Raw genomic sequence first — 12,509 nt, forward strand, 5'->3', positions numbered from 1 at the left:
GAAGAACCTATCACGGTAGCCCTTAGATCCTGTTGTCCTTCCGGGGGCCTCTCATCCTGGACACAGCTGCAGGCCCCCTCATAGCCCTGGTCAGGTAAGTGTAAGGCCGCACAGGTCGATGTCATCCCATTCGGGTGATTTAAACACTGTGGACATTTTTGTGAACTGTTAGGCGCCTTACCCAACGTACACCAAAGAACACAGGCTTAGAATCAGATTGATCCAAACTCAACCCTCACCTGTGTAAACCTGACCAGTTTTAGTTCCACTGGACTCAATGTTATCAAGTAAAAAACAAAAACAAAAAACAAAACCCGGGACAATGACATAGAGATTCACACTTGTGACCACTTGGAAGCTACCAACACATCCTAAAAGACTTCATAAGATGACATTAATATACAAACTTTCCATGATTAAAACAATAAAAGACTACCCAGGTCCTCATCACGGTGAGTTTAACCAGCTAACTTGGGTAGTAGCCAGAGACCAGACATTGCTGAAGGCCAGACTTCCTGTAACTCCATTTTCTACCGTGATGCATAAACTCTTCGAGTTTATTATTTTAAAAAGGGAGACAGTACTCCTGTGAGTCAGGTAACTCATGTTAACAGAGCCAATCAATACCTTCCCTGCCTCTCTGAGGCAGACCTCAGAAAAAGGCGATTTCTCACTGGGATGCCAATTTATTTGTTTACTCTGGATTCTCTACCTTAAAGAAGGCCCACCCTGGAGGCACATCAGAATCAGAAAGTGAATAAGGAGCGTGGAGTGAGATGAGCCAACTATTCCAGAGCCTCAGATCATCGTCTCTGGCTGCATTTCTTTCAAGCAGAGTTGCATGGCCAATGAGACATGGATTCTTTGGCTTTTCCCTTTGGTAGTACCTAGTTGGTACACAGGTCTTCGCTTCTGCATTTCCTTTCTGTTCATGTCCATGTCTGTTGTGGTGTGAATGAGAAATGTCTCCCATAGCCTCACATGACTGGACACTTGGTCCCCAACTGGTTACTGCTGTTTGGGAAGGTTGGGGCCCTTCAGGAGGTAGAGCCTCACTGGCGGTGGGCCTTTAAGGGTTTGTAGACGGCCCTACTTCCTGTTCGCTTTCTGCTTTCTGAGTTCGGCTGTAGTGGGACCAGCCAGTTTCCCGCTTCCAGCGGCATGCATCCCCTGCCCGTTGCCATGTCTTTCCTGCCATGAGAGACTGCATCTCTTGGGAACTGTAAGACAAAATGAGTTCTTTCTCACTTATGTTAATTTTGGTCAGGGTATTTTATCACAGCAACAGGCTTAAACTAAGGCAGTGACTAATTACTCTTCAAAAACAGCACAGAGGGAAGCTGGTTCTGTCGGTTTTATTATTCAGTTATCCGAGGTTTCCATCTGGTCTTACGAGACCAGGACACATTTATCTCTTTAAGATAACTTTAAGACAAGGTAGTTCTTCCCAGATCCATCATGCCCTGACCTCCCAGCTTGAATTTGTGCAGTCTCTCCCTGGCATTCTTCAGTGCTGATACCAGGATCAAATGATATGACACATGCAGAGATGTCCTGAGACATAGATGATGCTCTGTAAACGCTAGTTCCCTGTCCTCCATCACTTTTGTGCCATACAAGAGCTTTGATAGCCTTATTGGTCAGAACGTGTCCACAAACACGGACAGCAAGCTTTGAGGACTAGAGATCAGTAGTGAAGAGAGACATGAGTGAGCAAGCATATTTCACTGAGCACAATGAACAAATTGTTCCCAGACCCACAAGCTGTGGAGATATATGCAGCCTCACCGTTCAGGGTACTGCTCTTCGGTACAACCACAAGGGCTCATCATCATCCCCTGCACCTGAAGAGGGCCTCGAAGCTCCGCCCTTCACTCTCATCATTGGCCCCTAGGTTATATTTATATCATTGTTTCCCTTATTAGTCACACCTACAGTGTGCGCAGTATAACCTGATGCTCCTCCCACCCCCCCACCCTTCCCACCCTTTCAGGTCTTACATCTTTCTGGCTTCCAGGGCTCCCAGGCATTTCCAGACATTTCCAGACATCCTTGGAGGTATGACAAATGCTTTCTGAAGTATATTGGGTCTTCTGAGAGCTATCCTCTGACCAGGCCCAAGGGTGGCGGCAGCAATGTCTCCGGTCAATCTCCTGCCTCTGCTTCCCCTAGAGGAAAACTCAGGTCTTTGTCCGCCTGAGGCTGCTTCTCCCTAGAATGTGGTCTCGAAGTTCCAGACCTTTGTCCTCTTTAAGTCCTTAACAAGTGTCTGAGGAAACATCTCTTTGATTTCTAACTCTCTCTCTCCATAAGCCAAGCCTGATGATGCAGGCAAGTAATCCCAGCACCTAGGAGGCTAGTTCAAGAGGGTTGGCTGGTTCAAGGCCAGCCAGGGTATACAGTGAGAAGGGTGGGTTTGTTTTAAGTATTCTAGGACTATCTGTTGATTTATGGGAACCATGATGCCCTAATTAGCTTTAATTGTCAACTTGACACATCTTAGAGGGATCTGAGAAGGAAGCCTCAACTAAGGACTTGCCTAGATCAGATTGGCCTGTGGGCATGCCCGTAGGGGGTTACCTTAATTGCTAATTGATGGAGGAGGGTTCAGCTCACTGAAGGCAGCACCATTCCCTTGGTGGTTGATGCTGGGTTGTATAAAAAGCTGGCTAACCTACATACAAGTAACATTATGCAGACTGAGCAGGTTGCGTTTATGTGTTTGGGAATATGTATGTATATACATATGTGACTATCAATAATTAATGAAAAAGAGGCTATGGATTTGGAAGAGAATAAGGAGGGGTGTGTGGGAAGGTTTGAAGGGAGGAAAGGGAAGGGGGAAATGCTGTAATTAGATTATAATCTTAAAAATAGTTTTTAAAAAGCTAGATAAGCACCAGCTGGAGTGAGCTGCCCTCCTCCCTGGTTTCTGCTTCAAGTTCCTGCCCTGACTCTAATGGCCGACAGTGACCTGGAAGTATAAACCAAATAAATACTTTTCTCCCTCAAGTTGCTTTAGTCACGGTGTTTTATCACGACCAAATGAAACTAGAACACAGGGCATCTCTCGTGTTTTCTGAGACAGATGACAAAGAATGAACACATTTTTTTTCCTCCCTCAAATTGAAACCATTTTGAATCCTGACTATAGAGAAAAGTCAATAAAGAAAAGGTAACCAGGCTGGGAAGAAGGCTTAGTCAGTGACGTGATTCCCTCACCAAAGTGAGGATCCGAGGTCCCCGTGTCCCCAGAAAAACCCTGCTACGCTGGCCTACACGTTTAATCCTAGTGTGGGGAGGCAGAGACAGGTGGATCTTGGGGCTGGCAGGCAAGTCTACCAAGCCAACTGACTGAGCCCCAGGCCAGGGAGGGCCCCTGTCTGATAACGGATGAGTGGATTCTGAAGAAGAAAACCTGAGGCCCACTCCTGAGGCCCACTCATGTGGCACACGTGCACCCACGCATGGACGTATGCACATGCACATGCACAGACACACAGACACACACACACACACACACACACACACACACACACACACGCACACACACACGTTTGCTGGGCTTTGATTTCTCCTTAATTCTCTTGAATAGTTCTCCCCAGGCTTCCATCGCCCACATCAATCAGTTTCTCTTATCTCTACTGGGAATACTACATTCTGGATCTACTGGATGTATTTGGTTCAAATATCTTAGTATATAACTTACTTTTCCCAAATTATTCTTTACCAAGGACCTGGTGAGCACCTTCAACTTAAAGGACAGAGATTTAAGAAAAACCTACAATAAATTAACCTGACTGGGAGGAGATTCCCCAGGAATCACCACAGGTGTTTGAGGGCATAAGGTACTTGGGTGCCATGGTGATTTGAGTAAAAATGGCCCCCAAAAGGAGTGGCACTATTAGAGTGTGTGGCCTTGTTGGAGTAGGTGTGGCCTTGTTGGAGGAGGTGTGGCCTTGTTGGAGGAGGTGTGGCCTTGTTGGAGGAGGTGTGGCCTTGTTGGAGGAGGTGTGGCCTTGTTGGAGGAGGTGTGGCCTTGTTGGAGGAGGTGTGGCCTTGTTGGAGGAAGTGTGGCCTTGTTGGAGGAGGTGTGGCCTTGTTGGAGGAGGTGTGTCACTGGATGTGGGCTTTGGGGTTTCACATGCAGCACATGCAAGCCAGGCCCAGTGGCACTCTCTTTTTCTGCTGCCTGCTGATCCAGATGTAGAACTCTCAGCTGCCTCTCCAGCACCATGTCTGCCTGTGTGCTGCCATGCTTCGTGCCAGGATGATAATGAACTAAACCTCTGAACTGTAGGCCAGCCCCAATTAGATGTTTTCCTTTATAAGAGTTGCCGTGGTACCAGGCAGTGATGGTGCATGCTTTTAATTTCAGCACTTAGGAGGCAGAGGCAGGTGGATCTCTGTGACTTCCAGGCCAGCCTGGTCTGCAAAGTGAGTTCTAGGCCAGCCAGAGCTGTTACACACAGAAACTCTTTCTCAAATTAAAAAAAAAAAAAAAAAAAAAAAAAGAGTTGCTGTGGTCATGGTGTCTCTTCACAGCAATAAAACTCTAAGTTGTCAACTCTTAGTTGACAATAACCAAAAAGTAGCTAAGACATGCTTAGAAGGGAATGTGGGAGTGTGTAAATGTCTGTGTTGGTATTTATTCGTTCAATCTAGGAGAAGGTTGAATGGTCCACTGTAGGAGGGTAGGCCTGGGAAGATCAAAAGCTAGAGGACAGGGCTCCAGGGACTTCCCCACCCCCTACTGCTCTTCTGTTAGTTGATTTCAGGTTTTTCAGAGCAACTGGCAATACTTAACTTGCCCATTTAATAGACACACTGGGTCACTGTCCTATGTAAAATAATCCAGGGATGAATGCTAATGTCTGGCTTGGATCAGGTAGCAGCTCCTCATCTTATCAGGTGAAACTTGAAACAGAAGCAGGTCTTTGGGAAAGCATGTGTTACACTGGAGACCTATATACTCCTCAGAAAAATAAAAAAGAGAACTAATTGGCTGCTAGGAAGATTACCAGTTATAAAGATTTCTAGCCAGAATGACCCAAAGTGTACTTGATAATATGCCTAGATGACCTTTAATTCCAGATTTGAGGATTTGGATTGCTATGTTTATGCATTAACTAATTACTTAATTTGGCAAAATGCTATATATTATGTGTAACATGATGTTTTGAATTATGCATATTATGCATACATGGTGGAATGGCTAAATCAAGCTGATTGGCACATGCATTATCTTATGCTTTTTGTGGTGAGAATGCCTAAGCTCTACCCTCGGCAATTTTTAAGAACACAGTGCACCGCCATTTGCTATAGTCACCATGCTGTATGTTAGGTCTCCTGAGCATCTTCTGTCTTACTGAGACTTTATATCCCTTACTAAAAGCTCTTCAGCTTCTCCCCACCAGTTCCTTGAAACCTGCATCCTACTCTTTAATACTCTGAGTGCAAGTTTTGGGGTATTTTATTTTATTTTATTGGCTGGAGAGACAGCCGTGGGTGCTGGGAACCAATCTCTTATATTTTTGGTTATGAGCCTAGACTTTAACAGCTGAGCCATCTCTCCAGCCCATATTTTATTTTTTTAATGAGGTCATGTGTTATTCTTTCTTCTGTGTCTGGTTTATTTCATTTAACATAATGTCCTCCAGGTTCATTGATGTCTTTGCAAATGACAGTATTTCTGTCTTTTCAAAGTGCAGTCCGTTGTGTGGATACACACACCACAACTCACACTATATGCCATGTATGCTTAAATTGATTCCGTATCTTCCTGCTATGGACAGCGCTACAATGAGCTAAGGATGCAGATTTCTCCTCAACACACTGATCACATTTCTTCTCAGCCTACACCCAGAAGTGGCATTTGCTGATGCATCCATATTGTTATCAGTCAGTAACTTTCAGAATCCTGCTATCCAGCAAGACCTTGGACTCTCATTCAAAGGGACAGCAGGATGGTGTCCAAGCCAAACAGGAACCCCTCCTTTCCAGTCCTTTTCCTTCACAGCCTGTGTGTAGTGTGACTTGTGGAGAAGCTGACTTGTTACTTCTGTTACTAGAAGCTCCAGAAGCCAGAGGAAAGGATTTCCAGGTCACCAGTTACTGTGGCAGTTTTTTCAACCTTGTGGGTAGTCACCAAGGCTCTGGTGCCAAGAGAAGAGTGAGATGGAGGATTGGAATAGCAGCTCTAGTTGCTAGAACAGCTGAAAAGTTCAGTAGTTTACCAGTGTGCATGTTTGACTTTGTGTTGTGGTTGGCAGTTAAGATTCCTTCTCCTACTTTTCTTGTGTAAGATTCTGTAAATTATGCCCCTCTGACATCCAGGGACTCCACTTTCAAGGAAGAGGAAAATGTATCCGGTTCCATGGCTAGCTCTTGACCCTTACAGTCTTATTATTGGGTAGGCTGCTTTTGATCTCAGCTTCTTGAGGCAGTTGGATGTCACTTTCCTCTTTAAAGAAGCTGAAGGTTCAGAAAAACATTTTGAAGTTACATTGTTGTTTTTAGGACAATCAGCCATCACTAAACCTTGCTGAAGTCTTACCGACTTCTAAGATCACTGTAACCAACCAGCTAACAATCTGTAGCTTTTGCTTTTGTCTGAGGAGAGAGCAGCATGGACCCCTGGAGGAGAGCTGGGAGTTCCTCCAGCTGTGCCTGCCTGCCACTGCTGTGTGTAATGTGGCTCTTTTGATGCCTGTCATATCCTTACGCTGCTTCAATGACTTGGCCTGACTAGGGGTGCCAAGAGAATGGAGAAGAGACAGACACACATGCCCAGGAAAGCTGGGAGCAGCTGGACTGCACTTTCTGTTGGAGAAACTGCAGCAGCCCAGAAGCATGGCATGATTATTATATACAGTAGAAGAGAGGGCAGTGTTGCTGCACACAGCTGAGACAGGAAACAGAGTTATTACAGATAAACAAGGAGGCGGGCTTCATGGTATACAGATGAACATGGAGGCAGCTTTAACTAATCTCAGAAGAGAGTCAGCAGCAGTGGGCATTTTCTTCACACACTATCAACATCCACATATAGACCAAAAGGAAGGCTTTGCCATCCCTCCGAGCCTCCCCCGGAGCTGAAAGGATTTGAGGCTAGGGTCCTTGACACATGGCCAGCTCATGACAACACACATTCACTTAGGACTTGACACACTCAAGGCTTCCTCAGCTCCCCACAGATGCCACCACTGTCACCAGGGATTCTTTGATCTGTCCCCTAAACCCTGAAACCAGCTCCTTAGCCTTGGTATATTCATTCATTCACATTGGTTCACTAGAATGTGTGTGTGTGTGTGTGTGTGTGTGTGTGTGTGTGTGTGTGTGTGTTTTAAAGAGATGGATATGCATCTTTCACTTAGAATGAACATGTTATCTTTTTCTGATTCTTTAATGGTTTTTAGTTAATGTTTAATTAGTATACAATTTAGGGAGTTCCATTATGCCATTTTCTTGCATAGATATCACTCACTATATGTTGTTCATCTTCTTCACCACTTCCCTTGGACATTCCTCTCTTCTTGCTGTCTCCTTTCTCTCCTAAACAGCCCCCTCTACTTTCACACCATAGAAACATATGTGCATATAGTTAAACATAGATTCTGTGTGAGAGACACATAGGAAATAGCTTGTCTTTCTTCTCTCTAATCCTTGCTTCCCTAGACCGGTTCCCCTTTCATCATAGACCCCTGTCTATATTTAGATCTTGATTGCACATATAAGAGGGCAGAGGCAGTCTTTGTCTCTGAGCGTGGAGCTTTTTTGCCAGAACTGGTAGTCCCCAGTTCCATCCATTTCCCTGCAAGTGAGGTTTTCATTCTTTATGACTGAAGAAACAGCATATGCTTGTACCACGTTTTCTTTAGCCATCCATCTGTCGAGGAGCATCAAGGTTCCAGATCTCAGCTGTTGTAAACAGTGCCGTAAAAACAGTCGTGCGAGTATTTCCGCGCTTAGATTCCTCTGGCTATGTATCCAGGAGTGGTGTGACTGGATCACATGGTTCTTCTGCTTTTAGTTTCTTGAGGAAACTCTGTGTTGCTTTCCACAGTGGCTGCATCACATTAGAGTCCCACCAGCCCTTCATGAGGGCCCTTCTTCCCTACATTCTAGCCAACATTTTTTTTTTTGTAATTTTCTTTCTTTTTATTTTTGAATAGGGTGTTCAGAATAGTTTTAGTTTTGATTTCCCTGGTGGCTAGAAGTGTTTATTGACCATTTAGAGTTCTTGAGAAGTATTGAGTCAATTCACTTGCCCATTTACTAATTAGATGATTCGTGTGTGTGTGTGTGTGTGTGTGTGTGTGTGTGAGAGAGAGAGAGAGAGAGAGAGAGAGAGAGAGAGAGGAGAGAGGAGAGAGGAGAGAGGAGAGAGGAGAGAGGAGAGAGGAGAGAGGAGAGAGGAGAGAGGTTTGGAGTATATTAATTAATCCCATGATAGATTTGTAGCTGGTAATGATTTTTCTTCCATTCTGTAGGCTGTCATTTGCTCTATTGAATGTCTCCTTCCCTGGCAGATTTTAATTTTATACAATGCTGCTTGTTACTTTGGAAAACTGTTTCCCCAAGCTGAATCTTTTCCCAGAAGTCTTGCTTATCTCTTTATATCAAAGTGTTTTTCTTTATCAGTTTAGAGTTCGGGGGTCTTATGTTAAGATCTTTGATATATTTTTAATTGACTTTTTACAAGTCAAGGTTGCATTCTTATACATGTAGTTGGTAATTTTCCAAGCACTATTTGTTGAACACTTTCTTTATCCTTAATGTATATTTTGGACACCTTTGTCAAAAATTAGGTGGCTGTAGGTGTGTGGCTGTATTCTAGGTTCTCTATTCTACTCTATTGGTCCATGTGTCCGTTTCTGTGCCAGTATCACGGTGTTTTTGTCACTATGGCTCAGGAGTATAATTTGAGATCAAGTATTGCAATACCTCAGGATTGTTCTCTCTGCACAGGATTCCTTAGCTGTCATATAGACTTTAGGGTTGAGTTGTCTAGTTTTGTAAAGAATGCCATTGGAATTTTTATGGGGATTGTACTGCATCTGTAGATAATATTTAGTGATATATTTTTAAAATATTAACTCTGCCGACATGGAGATTTTCCCATCAATGCTAATGTCTTCTTCCTCATTTCAAAGTTTTTGTTACAAAGGTCTTTTATCTCCTTGGTTAAGTTTATTCCAAGTTACGTTTTTAAAGCCACTGGCAATAGTAATACCCACACCCAGGCAGGTTTTATTGTTAACTTCGTATTCGGCTATTTTGCCACAAGTGTTTATTGAGTCCTAGAGTTTTCTGCTGGATTTGTTAAGTCTTCAAAATACTGAATCATGCCATCTGCAAGTAAGGATAATTTGACTTTTTTACTATTTGTGTCCCTTTTAATTTTTTCCTTGTGACTAATATTCACAGTGTGTAAGAGTGAGGAGAATGGACACCTAGTGTAGTTCCTGATTTAGAGGGAATGTGTTCTGTTTTTCTTATTTGATATGTTACTGTGGGCCTTGCTGTAGAAAACCTTTGCTATGTTGAGGTATATTCCTCACATTCCAAGCTTCTCTGGGGTTTTTGCCATGAGGAATGATGCACTTTGTCAAGGGCCTCTTTCTGAGTCCCTTGAGATGATTGTGTGTAATATTGTACTGTTGATCTATGTATGTTGACCCATCCTCGAATCCTGAATGAAACCAACTGGTCACAGTGTAGGAGCTTCTCACTGTGGTCTTGGATTCAGTCTGTATTAGACTGAGATTTTTTTCTATATTCATCAAAACTCTTCTCTTTTTCTTGTATCTTTATCTGTTTTTTTATTCAGGGTAATCGTGGTTCATAGGATCAAGGTTCATTGTGTCCCTTGGCTTTCTTTTTTTCCTTCCTTTCATTTTCCTCCTTCTTTCCTTCTATTTTGGAACAGTGTGAGAATCACTGGTGTTGGCTCCTCTTTAAAACTAGTTCTTTTAAAATTCTGGTAGAATTTGGCAATGACTTCTCCAATTCTGTGGTTTTCTCAGGTATGAGACTCTTCATTACTACTTTAATCTCATTGCTTATTGTATATCTGTTGATTGATGTATTTTAATTATAGCCTCTTGATTTGGGTTTGGTAGGTCATAGATTTCTAGAAATTTACCCATTTGTCGCAGATTTTCCAGTTTATTTGAATGTGTTTTTAATTTTTCCCTGATTACCCTGTGAATTATTGGTATCTATCATAGTGTTTTCCTTTTTGTCTTTAATTTTACTAATCTCTTTCTCTCTCTTTCTCTCTTCCTCTCTGTCAACTTTGGTTAAGAATTTGTCAATCCTGTTTTTTCAATCACTTTTTCAAAGAACAAGTTTTTTTGCTACATTGTATGTATTTTTCTTTGATTCTCATTTCATTAATTTCATCCTTATTAATTTACTTCTACTTATTTGGGGTTTGGCTGGTTCTTGTTTTCCTAAGGCCTTAAGGTAAGTTACTAAATTCTTTGAGATTGCTCCAATTAAACATTTTAATTATGAGCAGTTATAAATGTTCATCTTAGAACCATCCTTGGCTGGGTTTCAGGTCCTATTAAGTTCTGGTTTTATTTTAATTGTTTCAAGAATTTAAATTTTTTCATTGATGGATATTGTTTTCTTTAAGCGACCCATTGACCATTCAAGAATATGTTGTTCAACCTTTAAGTACTTGGATAGTATCTGTAATTTCTCTAGGTATTGCTTTCCAGTTTTATTCCACTATGATCTGATACATGAGATCACTTGAATGCTAACTTGGAAGAATTTCCACATGCTCCTGAGAAAACAGTCTGTCCTACAGCTGTTAGGTGGCATAGTCTGCAATGTGTGTCGAGTCCATTTGATCTATGGTGCAGGTTAACTCCGAAGTTGCTTTGTGGATTTTACGCTGGATGATCTACCTATTGGTGAGAGTGAAATGTTGAAGTCACCATCACTATTGGGTCAGAACCCAGCTGGTCTTTTATGCCTCTTAATATTTCTCAAAACTGGGAACCCCAATGTTTGATGCAAACATTCTTACACTTGTAATACTTTCCTTTCTTGTGTGTTTTGTTCTTCCTTTGAGACAGGGTCTAAACTCACTATTTGCTTGAGGCTGGTCTTGAACTCCCGATTCTACTCTCTCTGCCTCCTAAGTGTCACAATTACAGATGATTACAGGTATGCATCACCATATCTGGCTCTGTTATATTTTCTTCATGGGTTGTTTCCATTATTATTATGTAGGGGCTGTCTTTATCTCTTTTGGATAATTTTGGTTCAGAGTTCATTTTATCATATCAAGATGCCTATGCCAACTAGGTTTAAACTTCCACTTGCTTGGTAAATAGTTTCCTTCTTAATCTGTGTATTTGTCAGTGTGGTGTTTTACTGGGAGACAATGGGTAATTGCATTTTTGTCTTTTAACACAATCAACTAGTTTTCATCTTTTAATTGGAGAGTTAAGGCCATGCAAATGTAGAGTTTTTATTGATAGAGGTAGTCTAATTCCTGCAATTAAAAAAAATGCTTACCATGATTGTTCTTTTCTTTCTGTTTGTGTTGGGGGTTTGCCGTCTTTCTGTTGTAGACTTGTGGTTCATTTCCAGCTTCCTTCCTTCAGACATTCCTCTCTACAGTTGTATTCTTCCCTGTGCTTTCTTGACTGAGACTGTTTTGCTTCCTCTTGTGTGTTTAGATTCCTTTAAGTACTTTTCAGCAGTGCTTTAGTCTGTGTTTATGCTGAAATGTTCTTTTAAAAGATAGTTTTGCTGGGCCTAGCAATCTTGGTTGGAAATCATTGGCCTCAGAGCTTGAAATATATGCTTTTATAAACTCCTGCCTTGGGGTGATTTCTGATGGTTTTTTTGTTTGTTTGTTTGTTTGTTTGTTTTTGGGGTTTTTTTTTTTGGTTTTTTTTTGTTTTTTTTTTTTTTGAGACAGGGTTTCTCTGTGTAGCTTTGCGCCTTTCCTGGAGCTCACTGGGTAGCCTAGGCTGGCCTCGAACTCACAGAGATCCGCCTGGCTCTGCCTCCCGAGTGCTGGGATTAAAGGAGTGCGCCACCATCGCCCGGCAAAGGTTCTTAACTTCGTTTTTCCAGAATTCTTTTTTTTTTTTAATTATGTATACAGTATTCTGCCTGCATGTGTCCCTGCAGGCCAGAAGAGGGCACCAGATCTCTTTACAAGTGGTTGTGAGCCACTATGTGGTTGCTGGGAATTGAACTCAGGACCTCTGGAAGAACAGTCGGTGCTCTTAACCACTGAGCCATCTCTCCAGCCCCTGATGTTTTTTTAATGTGTTTACTTTTGGGTTTTTTGTTTGTTTGTTTGTTTGGTTGGTTGGTTGGTTGGTTGGTTTTGGTTTTGTTTTTCTCAAGACAGGGTTTCTCTGTGTAGTTTTGGTGCCTTTCCTGGATCTCACTCTGTAGACCAGGCTGGCCTCCAACTCACAGAGACCTGCCTGCCTCTGCCTCTTGAGTGCTGGGATTAAAGGTGTGCGGGA

The 12,509-nt window shown here is 42.4% G+C and overlaps 1 protein-coding gene across 3 annotated transcripts in view; it reads left to right on the plus strand.

Moving 5' to 3' along the window:
• Positions 1–12,509, plus strand: part of Dnajc5b (DnaJ heat shock protein family (Hsp40) member C5 beta) — a 77,604-nt gene that overhangs the window by 24,109 nt on the left and 40,986 nt on the right. Inside the window, exon 3 of one of the 3 annotated variants that reach the window (XM_042270662.2) lies at positions 1,994–2,058. The exons of the other annotated variants lie outside the window; for them this stretch is intronic. The gene's annotated coding sequence lies outside the window, so the exon portion shown is untranslated. The remainder of the gene's footprint in view (positions 1–1,993; positions 2,059–12,509) is intronic. 3 annotated transcript variants of the gene reach the window in all.

The sequence above is a fragment of the Peromyscus maniculatus genome, chromosome 2 (assembly GCF_049852395.1).
Source record: "Peromyscus maniculatus bairdii isolate BWxNUB_F1_BW_parent chromosome 2, HU_Pman_BW_mat_3.1, whole genome shotgun sequence".
NCBI classification, from domain to species: Eukaryota; Metazoa; Chordata; class Mammalia; order Rodentia; family Cricetidae; genus Peromyscus; species Peromyscus maniculatus.